The sequence below is a fragment of the Rhinolophus hipposideros genome (genome assembly GCF_964194185.1).
Source record: "Rhinolophus hipposideros genome assembly, chromosome: 1".
Classification (NCBI taxonomy): domain Eukaryota; kingdom Metazoa; phylum Chordata; class Mammalia; order Chiroptera; family Rhinolophidae; genus Rhinolophus; species Rhinolophus hipposideros.
Genome location: NC_138047.1, coordinates 38,568,405 through 38,582,145, shown reverse-complemented (window position 1 = coordinate 38,582,145; position 13,741 = coordinate 38,568,405). Strand labels below are relative to the sequence as shown.

General features: G+C 40.6%; 1 protein-coding gene across 5 annotated transcripts in view; it reads left to right on the top strand.

Moving 5' to 3' along the window:
- Positions 1–13,741, top strand: part of LNX1 (ligand of numb-protein X 1) — a 109,095-nt gene that overhangs the window by 50,288 nt on the left and 45,066 nt on the right. The window lies entirely within an intron of this gene.

Sequence of the window (13,741 nt, the reverse complement as noted above, 5' to 3'; positions counted from 1 at the left end):
CATTTATAGCCATGCTCATAATTCTTTTATAATTTGCTGGGTGTTTGACTCCATAAAAATTGCCAGGTGTTCATGCAAGTTGGCAGCCTTTTAAAAATTATACACATATACGTTTTTCACGATTTAAGGCAAATCACTTGACAGAAAAATCAGGATACTTTCCCAACTATCACCCTAAAATGCAAGGAGAACAGACGTAGAGGTGAGGCTTTACACGTAATGGCATGCCAGGATAATGACTGGCACAAGCTATAAATAAAGCAATAAACAAAATGGTAGATTGTCCTAAGTAATTAGGAAATGGTGGCTGCTAACACCATGTTAGAGAGATTTAGATTTTGCTACCAGCATAAAATAATGATCCTGAGTTTCAGGAGTAGAAATTCCACATTGATACTAGTGTTTATATCATGGTGTAATAAATGCAATCTGCCATCTCTTTTTGTGTTGTTGTTTAACCAAGGCAATGCATCATTAGGTGTAGAATCAAGAAGAGGAAGAGAAGTGGCTAATTATAGAAAAACAAAGGAGTGATTTCTCATGAACATTTTGTGCTTCCTCAGGGTAATCAAAGGCTCTTGTGAGACACTTAGAGCCTTTGTTCAAGGAAGCTGTGTCACATCAGCTTCTGTAAAACTCTGTAAAGAAGTGATACGGGAATAGAAGCACTAGAGTAGGAACGTAGGGTTCTGAGATCTAATCCAGAGTTCTAATCCAGGTAAAGCAGGACTGCTAAACACATCTTTATAAGGCACATTTATGGAACATTCTGTGTTGTAGGACAAAGGCGGAGGAGAAAGGTGAAACCTTTTCAGGTCAGGAGTTGCATGTGATACACACAATATTCCTCTCAGTAACATTTCTGGGTACTTTACTATGACCATTTTTGTACTTGTCTTCTAAAGTCAGAGTTCCTCAGGGGACACATTTGGTGGCTATGCCCTCAGTGAAAATCTCCTCCTCCTCACCGGTGATGGATGGCTTTAGTTACCAGAGGAAATCCTGTTAGGTATTTTCCACCAGATTGCCACAAACTTTTGTTTGACTTAAACTTGAGAACATACTCATAATAGGCGCGTCCACAGCTGGAGGGCGTTGCATTTATGTAGAAACGGCCTTAGTTATTCGCTACCTATTTCTTCATGGTTAAATAAGAAACATCATGCTACCATGTTAGGTGAGATAACTAATAAAACAATGGTAAGACTGTTACAGTGTGTTGTAAAATGCTTAATGAAAATAGGCGGAAAGATTTGGGGCCAGAGTCAAGTGATTAACCCACAGGCTTACATTGGTGCAGTCCCTGAAAATCTCTCAGAAGTACTGACTTTGACTAAGTCTGACAGTTTGGTATTTGATCTTCCCTACCTGTAAAATGGGGGTAGTTTTGCCTTTGTCAATAGTTATTATTAGGTGCTATACCAAATGTAGAAGTAAAGATAGTCCCATGTGCTCATGAGATGACCCAATAGATGAATGAGGAATAATAGAGGAAATGAGAGGGGTAGGATTGATTGGGAAGTATTTGGAGTACATACAGCACTGGGAGTGGGGAGTTGATTCAGGCATCTGAGGCTGATCATTGAGTCAACTCATATTTCCTGGCTTTTACCACCCCCACATCTCATTCCAATCTATATCAAGTGATTGCCAAGTTTTTTTTTTTATAATTGCTAGTAATATTTACTTTTAAGAACATTAATATGGTGTCTCAAAGGATTCGTGAATAGAGTGGTACAACTAATCATAAAATAATTAATGTTCAGTTTCATTACAATGCAAGGAGCCAATTTGTTTTATTGGATTGATTTCTCATGTGCCCTTGTAGGTAAGCAGAGTAAAATAAAATGTGTTATTCTGGATGAAGGGGGAAATAGTTCACTTGTGGCCACATCACCATGCAGGTTTTATGTAATGGAAATAATAACATTTCAGGAGAAAGACAATGATTGCAGTAGAATTTGCAGAAAGAATCATGCCTTAAGCAACTAAAATAACAAAATCTGGTCTGTTGTTTATGGGGTCTACATGACCTAATTAAACAGGCTTAGTGTGTAATGGAAACAGCAGTATTGGTGAATCTCATATGACTTTGATTATATCCTTTGTGTTCCATAAAAAAAAAGTCTAAACATTTAAATTGTGATGCAGAAAAAAAAGTCTGCTTCTATTTCTCTTCTGATTCTTTATAGCTATGAGCATTCATAATTATTCTAAGAAAATGGCAAACACCTTCCATTAACTCCATGACTTAATAGACAAACATTTCCATTTACAATAGGTTAACACTGCTAATTTCTTTCCTTCGACCTACAAGCACAATCATTTTTTTCCATTGTAAGTTTTTAAAGACCCTTTCTCAGACATTCTCTTGGCAATGCTTGTAGCAGTGCAGTGAGTTAGACAGGTCAAGCATCAATATGGGCAAGGACCTTGAGGCCCCCAGAGATAGAAGCCTGGCCAAAGTATATTGCTACTGAGCAGAGTGACAAAAAGTAGAGCACAAACCATTTGACTCTCAACATGGTACTCGCTTGAGCACTAGAAGATAGTTGAGATGTTTCTGCTGAACTTTTTCACATCTTTCCCCCAAAGACAGATAGGTTCTCTTAGCCTTCTGTTGCACACCAAGTGACTAACATACAAGGCCTAGAATTAACTTCTGCTTCCCGTGATCAACTTATGACACTTAAGGTTGAAGATAGGGTCTTACCCAGAAGTGCAATGCACTTGAGAAGAGGGCTTGCAAACACTCTGTAAGAATTAAAGCTGTAAAGGTAATGTTGGAAAATTGGCCGTGAGGTTGGTATTTCGGAGGTGCAGCTGCTCAGCATACCCTTGCCTTTCTGGGATAGCTGGACCTGTGCCTACTTTTGCCCACAATGCCATTGAAAATCTTATTATGAAAGCCTCCCATGGGTCTGTCTTAGAATAACTTGGTAAAGTAGGCTATGATTGTCTTTAGTGCTACTGATTTGACCATATTCTGTGGACTTCCATGTCCACGTCGACCCACTGTAACTGCCCTGGCATCTTGATGTTGTCAGCTGGCTGCCGAAGCATGGACAGAAGTTCTCAAACCTCTCTGTGCACTGGAAGCGCCTGGAGGGCTTACAAACATAGGTACTTGGCAACCCTCTAACCCACAGAGCCAAGTTCCTCAATCTTAGCACTACTGATGTTTTGGACCAGATCATTTTTGCTGTGGGGCGGCGGGTGGGGGGGAGGCATTGAAGGATGCCTACCAGCATTCCTGGCCCCTACCCACCCACTAGAGGCCAGGAGCAACCTCCCCAGTTGTGATGATCAAAAATGTCTTCAGACATGTCTCTTGGGGAACAAAATTGCTCCTGGTTGAGAACTACTGTTTTAGGGATTCTAATTCCTAACGAGGGTGGGGCCCCCGAGTTCTATTTTTAATAAGCTCCTCAGACAAATCTAGTTTCTGTGTGTGCTCCATTGAGCACACCGTGCCCTTTAGCCCCTGCTTCCAAGGCCACCCAGAGGGTTACAGAAGTGTTACAGGTACAGCTCACCTCTTCCCTTCCCAGGCCAGGCCAGCTGTGTTGCCCGGAAGGCAAGTAACTAAATAAACAAAATCGTGCTCTGTGCTCAGGAGTGGCCCTCTTTGCCTCTAGGGAGCACATGTGCTAAATAACAGGGTCCTTTTGTTGTTGTTGTACAACCCAGGAAAACAATAAATAGGCTCCCCTGGTGAGATCTTCAGACCTGAAGGGGAGAAGAGAGCATCAGTGTAGCAGGCTCCAGGAGGGGGAAATATTGGGAGCAGATGATGCCTGGCAGCAACTTCTTGGGCAGCCCGGAGCTTCCCTGAGGGAAGGCTGGACCTGAATCCACCTGCAAGGGAGTCAGCCTCAGAAGAGACTCATCAGCCCACAGGCTAGCACACGTGGGGCACTAGCGAAGCCGAATCTGAGGCCTGTGTTCTAGCATGAATGATTTGGATGTTTTCACATCTGTCTCCTGTGGTTAAAATTTCCTCCCTAAACAGCCATATTGGGGATGTTATTTTCCAAGTGGCATGAGGAGAATTTGCTATGGGGACTATCAAAGTGCTGTGTTCTGCAAAAGCTGGTCCATTCAAGGGGGAAAGACCTTCTGCATGTTCTTTACGAAAAACAAACCTTTTATTTAAAAACAAGCCTGGTTGCCTCCTGGCTGCATCAGTGCTCCCTGTGGGTTCCCTTGGGGCTTTGAGCTTTTGTAGCCGATGATCTTGTGTCAATAGGTGCTTTCTTCAAGCAAACACTGAATATATTAATGATATTTATGTCCATGGTCTACCCCTTTCTTAAGAACTTAAGCCTTGCACCATTATATTTAGAAATATTTTTGCCTTTGTTTTCCATTGGAAGACATGAATCAGTACTCAGGGTGTCAGCTTGTGGTTTTTATATGTCTTTAAAGCAGCCCCAGAGCACTTTTAACTCCTTTCCAGCAAAAAGAGCAACTGAGGCGGAAAGTGGTTTCCAGTCCTCAAAGAGGCCATACTGTGTCTTGTCTCCTAGACGTTCCTGAGGAGATAGGAATAAATACATTGCCAGGAGGTTGTTGTGAAAGAACAAAGAGCAACAACACCCACATCTGGAAGGGCTTGTCTCAAGATCTCTCTTAGAACTCGGAGCATTCATTATGGTCCAACGTCAAGAAAAATGAAGTGCAGAAAGTGTGGCTTACCCGCAGCTTGGTTCAAACATATTCCAAACGTGGGGTATTTCAGTCTCACGTTTAATCCTCATTCACGGTTTACACAACGGGTATGAGTTCATTCACCCCCCTTTACGTTCCCCCCAAGCTTATATGTTTACATGGCGGGAAAGCATCAGAGCAGGCAAAACCAAACAACTAGCTTCAAGCTAAAATAATTTATACTAAAAAACATTTTGAAAACTAAATATTGTCCTAACCACTGCCTGTTTCTGTGAGCCTCCTCCAGGGAGCTCATGGGTATAGAATGTGGGCGTTAGAGATCATCCAATTCAAGCCTCTCACTTTACAGATGAGAAGATGCCCTGAAAATTTAAGTGGTTTGTTTAACAGAACACAATGAACTAGTGCAGGAAAAGGACAGGTGGCATATCTTCTTAATTTCTGACTCAATTTTCTTCAAATTACAAAATTCTGGGGCCCATTCTGGGGCCTCTACCTTGTGTCCACAGCACTTCTTGTTAGACAAAAGTAGAGAAAAATTCTCAGCCATTGCCAGTTTAGTTGAACTTACTGGAAGAAAGAGAATAAGAAGACTGAAGTAGTGTATATTAGTTTGCTAGGGCTGCCATAACAAAGTACCACAGACTGGGGGGCTTAAATAATAGAACTTCTTCAGAGTTCTGGAGGCTAGAAGTCCATGATCCAGGTGTTGGCAGGGTTAGTTTTTTTCTGAGGGCCATAAGGGAAGATCTGTTCTAAGCCTCATCCTTGGCTTGTAGATGGCTGTCTCCTTCCTGTGGTATCACGTGGTCTTCCCTCTGCACCTTTCTGTGCCCTAATATTCTCCTCTTATGAAAACATCAGTCATCCTGGATTAGAGCCACCCCAGTGACCTCATTTAACTTTTCCTCTTTAAAGACACTATTTCCAAGTAGAGTCGTATTCTGAGCTACTGGGGGTTAGAACTTTAACATATGTATTGTGGGTGGGGGGTGGGCAAAATTTAGTCCAGACAGTATATCGTGTTTCCCCAAAAATAAGACCTAAGTGGACAATCAGCTCTTATGCGTCTTTTGGAGCAAAAATTAATATAAGACCCGGTCTTATTTTACTATAATATAAGACCAGGTATACAATACAATACAATACAATACAATACAATATAATATGTAATATAATATAATACCAGGCCTTATATTAATTTTTTCTCCAAAAGACGCATTAGAGCTGATTGTCCAGCTAGGTCTTATTTTCAGGGAAACAGGGTATGTGCATGCATGTTTTTGTGCAAAAGAAGAGAAAAAAATGAGACAGAGCAACAGAGAGAGAAAGAGGGAGAAAAAATATGAATATGAACAATTGGTCCCTCAGAGGCCTGTCAGGGAGGCCATTTCATGCCAGGACCTTGGGAGGAGATTGATGGAGATGGAGAAAAAGAAATAAAGCAAGAGAAGCTGGGGCTTCTTCCTTGCCAAATACCTGGACCCTTAAGACTTCATGCCATTCTCTGATATAGCCTGGTATCCTTGAACTTGGTGTTGTCAGTCTTCCAAGAGAGCAAGCGAGGGATTAGAGCATTGTTGTTCTAGCTAGTTTATTTGGTTTGCAACTAGACTACCCAGGAGCCCAATATGTAGGGAGGAGGGTTTAAAAGAGCTAGCTCTGTACTGTCTTTCCATTATGGTAGTCATTCTGATATGAAAAATAGATTGTTGGTTTTCCCATTTAGTGCCAGAGGTTAGGGCAGGGGTGTCCAAACTTTTTTCAACGTTTTTCACCAAGGGCCATATGCAGTAAAATACACAAACAGCCGGGCCATTCACGCGAGGTGAAGTACGTATTGTCTCACCTGGTTTATTTAAGTAAACTAAATATGTTTTTGGAATTTGCTGCGGGCCAATTAACAATGGATTGTGGACCGGGGTTGGCCCGCGGGCCACAGTTTTCACACCCCTAGGGTAGGGGGTTGAGCAGTTGATAATGCAGACATAAGCACTCAGTATTATGGAAATAGTTCAGAAGAAGCTCTATTGTGTCTCACTTACATAGTGACCAGTACTCATCATTTTATAACAACATTTATATCGCCCAATTTGAATTTCTGATATAAACATGGCATTGGACATTTAATAATGTATGTGTACAGTGATTCGGGTTTTTGTTGTTGTCATTAATATCACCATTGATTAGACAAGGTTTCTTGATTTAAATTATTCTGGAATCTTTATTAAATATTTGCTAAAAGTCCCAAACATGCTATAATGTTTTTACTGTAGGCAGCTTCCAAACAAATGGCCTGTATTTTTAAAAATCGAATGCCAATGACGAAGTGATTATTTTGATTAAACAGTAATTAGATAGGTACTGGCAATTTGCAAAGTCCAATTTGCAAATTACTCCTTTGCCCATTTTATTAAATGACAGGGTACATGCTAGCACTGATCAGGTGGTATTTCCTAAAAATGTGCCTGAGCTAACAAAGACTTCATTATTTTAACCATCTGCCTAGTTTGCCAGTGCCTTCCCCAAGACAAACTCTTTTCCTGACCTTCAGAGTACTCTCCCTGGAAGGGAGGAACTGTTTCAGACACAAGATAATCACATTGCCTATCCTATTTTTGATCCAAGAACCTTCCGTGACTGAGACTACCTTTAAGAAGTTTGAACGTTTGAGCTATTTCCATTCACCAGCCTAACGAACCATCCTCTCCCCATGTCTGTGTTGGCTAGTGAGCTTTGTTGACTGAGGGACAGAAATATTTATTGGATTTGCTGAGGTCAGAACAGAGCTGGGATTGCAGATAGGCAGCCAAGGCATCCTAGTGGTTAGCTGAAAAAGCTAGGTTATTTAGGCTGAAAGCATAGAACTGCAAAAATAAAAGGAAGGAGGTGGGAACAGACTTATGCTTGAATCCTCTTGGTTTACCAGCTGTACGACTTTGGGCAGGTGGCACAGCTTTTAATTAGTTTTTTAATTTAATTTTTAATTTGTAACAAGGGGGAATCACAGCCCACACTGAGTGGCTTTTGGGTTTCTAAATGAGAGTGAAAGAGAAGAGTAAGGGCATGTGAAGTATGCGAAGGCCCTGTGGCTAAAAGAGCTATCAAATGTAGGTTACTACTATTTGTGCAACACGTGAGAGCTTTCTGGAAGTCTCCAAATCAAGCACAAATTTCCACCTGTACACTCTAAGATTCCCTCCATATGAGACCTCCTTCAGAACATGTATAAATTAGAAGAAAGCACCCAATGCAAGTGGACAAAGAAAGGGTCCCTTCCTCTTGGCAGATACATCCTCCGCTGGTACTGGGCTTGGAAAACAAGAGTATTAGCTGAGTGGCAACCCCCTCAAGCACTCAGTCGCACACCTTTGTACAGTACTCAAACTGACCATTTATGTTTGTGTCCTCTAAACTTGTGGTCTCCTCAGAAATGCAATGAACTTTCCAGGAATTGGATTAGTCCTGGAGGTAATGTTTACTGGTAGAAAGATACAGTCATAAAGTCTTATAGACCCATTTTCATTTCTTGACCTGCCATTTACTAGTTCTCTTAGAATTGAATGACTTCAAGGAAAATCATCTTGACCTTCTTCTGTGTGAACTTGGGTGAGTGACATGGCATCTCTGAATCTGTTTCCTTATCTATGCCATAGAGAACAATAACATGTTTGTCCCCAGAGTTTGTGGTTACTTTTAAATATGAAAGACATGGAGATAGACAAAACCATAGTTTTATGGTTACCAAGGATAAGGGGGGGAGGGTAAGAGGATAAGGGAAGGGGGGTGGTAGACGAGGGTAAACAGGATCAAATATATGATGATGGAAGGAGAACTGACTCTGGGTGGTGAACACACAATGTGATATATAGATGGTGTATTACAGAATTGTACACCTGAAACCTATGTAACTTTACTAACCATTGTGACCCTGACAAACTCTAATTAAAAACAAAAAATGTCAAAGTCACCATATATGAAAGGGTAGTACAGGGCTCAACAAATGCTTGTACCCCTGAGTGCCACTGCTTCTTCCACCTCCAAACCTAGCTCTAGGGCTATTCCTTGGACAGGAAACCTCTACTCTCTAGTACTAGCTCTTCAAGTCACAATTTCAATGAGATAATGGTCATTGTGCTACCAAGGTCCAATGAAAGGCTTGTTGACTGTAATTTTAAAACGGGGAAGAAAATCACTGTTTTTTTTTTTTTTTAGTCCTAAACCATAGGACTGTTTCTTATCAAACCATAGCTTCCCCAAATACATCAATACTGTCATTAACATTAAGAGAGCAGACATTAGTGAGCCCAATCTCCTGGTTTTCTGGGGGAACAAAGACCCTTATTCAAAATGTCAATTTTATTTAATCCAATTAAAGGGTCAACTTAAAAATAAGCTGACCATCCAGATTACAATTAAGTTAATAGAAAAGTTGTCTTATAAAGATCAGTTCCCATATTGTAATTAACCAACTCCTCTGCTATAATTAAGCAAATCCTCTGTTACTGCTAAGCAAGCAGGAGGAGGGGGAACAGTGGGCATGGAGCCCTCGTAGCATATTCCAGGACAATTGGCAAAGGAAAGAGAGTTACTCATTATTTCAAGTGTCTGAAACCACCTGAATCTGGAGTGACTTCTGCAATGTATCAGGGTTATCCTCATTTGAAATAGGCCAACACTAAACTTTCAGGTTCACCTATGAAACGGAAATTCCAAGGTAGTAGGCATCTAGTAGACCGCTGTCTAATTTTACGTGAGATGTGCATATTTATATTTGAAAACTCATTATACAGCTTGAGGTATTCATTTTCAAAGTTCAAAATATAATCTTCTTTCGCTATAACAATCCTTTACTTATTCTCTGTCAGAAACATAAACCCATCCCTGGGTTGGCGTTTCCTTGGAAGATTTCTGGAGGGTCCTGTTGTTTAATATAGCTGGAGTTCTATGTAATTATTCATCTGTATTTATATTATGATAAACAACTCATAATAATCGATGAAATGCCTAACATGTTAGCAAAAATCTAAAGTATCTAGGAGTTCAGATCCAAAGGATGTTAGCACCAAATTCCATCGTGTAGAGACATGAGCCCTCGATGTTTGTGATAATACTTTATACCTCACTTTTCACTCGCCAGTGTCCGTTGTTGGCAGATGGATAAAAGCTTGATTTGAACAACTTGGAAGTCCATGTTGCCCTAATAAATCTAGGGGCCTTGTTTATTCCCTGTGGAATAATTGGACAGATTAAAATGTTTGACCCCATTAATTTTACTGCAGTTCTTTGGTGATAGATTTTAGTCATGAACAGGTTGAGTGATAAATTGGATGGTTGGCAAGTGGCCAAAGTTTAGGTTTCACTTATGTTTTTTTCTGTTTCCTTTCTTTGCTATCTCTTCCCTAGAGACTAATTCCTAGAGAAGTGAAAGGAAAAAGAATTAAATGGATTGAAACCTAAAAGGTACTGTCAGCCCACAAGTGATAGAAAGTAAGAGCTAAAGCCGTGCTTGGGATTCAGTCTGGATAATCGGAGTCAAAGCTAGACACTGAAATGTTGAAGGGTCAATAGTGGAGACAGACCCTTTAATCCACAAGCAAATCCTAAACTGTTTATCGAAAATCACTCATTAAGAACTCATGAGGACAAGTAGTACCTTAAGACATTTCCCACCTGAAGGATTTTAAATCTTAGTGTGTATGGACTGTGTGTGTGTGTGTGTGTGTGTGTGTGTATATGAGAGAGAGAGAGAGAGAGAGAGAGAGAGAGAGAGAGAGAGACTGAGAGAGAGAGACTGAGAGAGAGAGACTGAGAGAGAGAGAGAAGTGGTGTGGAAATGAATGGGATGGTGAAAAAGGAGGCGGTGGTATTAAAGTTATTTCCATTCTTATATGAGGATATTTAACCAGGAATAGAGAAACATTTTTACATAGGTAGTTGGAATCAAGAATGTAATTATTGAAATATTCCTGCATTATCATTGAACAAGAGTTCATTGAAAGACTACTATATCAAGCACTTACCATAGCTCCCAGTGGGGATTTATTACTTTGGGCTTATAGTTAGAGCTTAAAAAGAATCCAATATATTCTATTTAAAAGTTTTAACCATTTAAGATAATGGGGGAAAAAACTCTAATGTGACTTATTTTAAGCCACAGGACTCTATCATCATGTTTATTGAAATAGCCTTTCAATTTACCCCTTGAGCTATATATGTTTTGGGAATACTTTGTGATCGTATTGGCCATTCCTTGCTGAGTTGTTTTCCTGATTATATCTTAATTATATTGTGCAAATAAATAAAACTATAAGAATTCAACTCTTGGTATTTTAGACGGAACAGTGATTTGTTGCCACCACAAACACACACACACACACACACACACACATACACACATACACACACACGGTCAGCGTAAGTGGACACTCTCCAGTGAAGGGGATGGCAGTGAGAATTAATTCTCCGCTTTTCTAAGTCCAAATGATTCTGTAGCAGAGCAAAAAAATTCCTGTTCCACTTCTTGCTTTGAGAGACTTACCCAACTAGGTCTCACTACCCCAGACTTTATCCACAGATTGCTTCCAAGCATAATTTTCAGGGACGGACGAGGGAATAACTCAGTAACTACCCTAGAAACCAGGACACCTACTAGTCACCCAACATCAACAATGAAATGAAAGATTTTAAGAATTCACACAGCATGATTGGTCAGTGAAGCAGTCAGTTTTAAGCAGATTGGGTGATTCGATCAATTGAAATAATCAGTGAGAAGGGAAGAATTGGGGTAATGGTTCTCAACCATGGCTACACATTAGGATCACTGGGGAGCTTTATAAAGACACCAATATTAGAACCCCCCCAGGAATTCTAATTGATCTGAAGTACCTGGTCGGCTGGATTTTTAAAATCTTCCCAGGTGATTCTATTATTCAGCCAAGGTTAAGAACCATTAGATAGGGAAACAAACACGTAGATACAGTGATGATTATTTAGCAGTATATCTTAAAAGCCTTAAAAATGTTCATTTTACTTGGTCCAGTTATGGAAAAACAACACAATAGCATAAATGTGTGTGTGTGTGTGTGTGTGTGTGTGTGCATTGAAAAGAGATTGGAAGAATAGCTACTAAGAGATTAGCAGGAGTGTTCTTTGGAGATAGAGTTGTGGGTTATTCTTTTAATTTTTTTATATTTCAGAAAATTTCTTCCTTGAACCTCTAGTGGTTTTGAAATTTAAAAAAGGAACTATTTCTATTTGATTCTAATAAAACTAAGATGGATTTCATGGATATCCATCATGTCCTCAACTGTGTATGTATAAATGATGGAGGATACAAAAGACGTGGTCTTGGGGAGATTGCAATCTAGTCAAAGAGACATAACCAGTGTCCGTCAGCACTCCATGTCATTGTGTAATGAAACACTGAGGTCCCAGGGTAAAGCAAGTGTAGTTCATGCTTGTTTGTTTGTCTTCTGTCTTATTTTTGTGCTGGGTTGCTAACTGTGAGAGAGCAGAGTCTCAGGAGCACCTAGCCTTGTGCCTTACATTTGGTAGACTTTAGTAGTCATTCAAATATTTGTGGAATAAAAATAGATGAATGAGCTCAGAGAGAAGAGAGATTACTATGCGGCTTCACTAGAGATAATGATGTTAGAGGCAGGTTTTGGATACAATGAGTTGGATTTGTTTGAACAGCAGCCACTCCAGGTGAGAGGCCAGCTTGGATACAAACTATGGTAGACGTGGGTTTGATGTGAGGACAGACAGCCATGTCTAGCGCAGTGACCGGTTTTTGCTAAACCAAAGAAAATGAGCAGAGCAATAGCCAAAAGGTAGGCCTGGCCATAGAGAGGGAGAAAAAAGAGGGTTTCAATTATCCAATAAATAAATAATAGACAGCATTTCCTGCACATAGAAGCATCCACTCCCTCCTCCATTTTCATAACACAATTTTAGGGAAATGAAATATGATTCACAGGCAGGAAGGTTATTTCCTTTCAATATGTTGAAAGAGACGAGGAAGTGCATTTAACAAGCAGAAACTGGCTGGAAAAGTAGGATTTTTGTTGGTATCGTGCAGAAAGATTTGGTACAAGAGGCAAATATCTCTGTATGACATATTTTCAAACTGGGTGAGGAAGAACACACTTTCCCAATATCTGAGCATCAAGTAGTAAGTGCATCAAGGAGGGCTCATGACACCCAGCCCAGAAAGGTCTTGGAGAAACTCACACATTTCATAGTTATCCTAAGAGCTGGAATGGAATGTGCTTTGAGGAATGAAGGAAATGCTTCAAAATGCTGTCTGGGAATGATTTCTACTCGAATGCCATACCATCTTCTTCTAGCCCCAACACTCTGTCACCACGCTAAGCTGTGACAACCTCTGGACAGCCCTTAGGGTTGTTCAGACTTCACAAAAACTCATGGCACTCATATAAGACGCATCCAGGTGGCTAGAAAGCTAGGCTGATGCTTTTAAAGCCATTTGGAAAACCTCACTGGGCAGTCAGTTCCCATATTTAGAAATCCTTACTACCATGCAACCCACCCTTTCCCAGTTACCCCAAAAACATTTCCTAGTCAGTCCTGAAATAGAAAGCACAGTCGATCCGTAGCCTGGTTTCTCGAAAATGAGCAGCTAGACTATGGTTATTTCCAAGTGTTGTAAAAAGTAAAGATGATAATTCTGAATGGAACCAAGAGCTACAGGGACCAAATGTTAACCAAAAAGAAGACACTCTCCCGCCAACCACCACCGTGACCACCACCCATACACCTTAATCCATGGACAGTTGACGGAAAGCTCAAATCATCTGTAATATGGCAATTGTCTGCTCTCCCTCCCCCAAAGTGTCCAGGGAAAAAATCGTAGTGACCTCAAAGATGCCAAAGACTCAGAGAATGGATAAACTCTCCTGACGTCTCTGTGAAGGATTGACCTGGCATGTGGACTGGGCCTGAGCCCTCAACCACCCCTCGTTAACCACTGTCAACTTCACATCTGGTTTCAGGATTGGCATCCGTAGGCATCGCCCCAGGGAGCAGTGCTGCTATTTACCAGGCC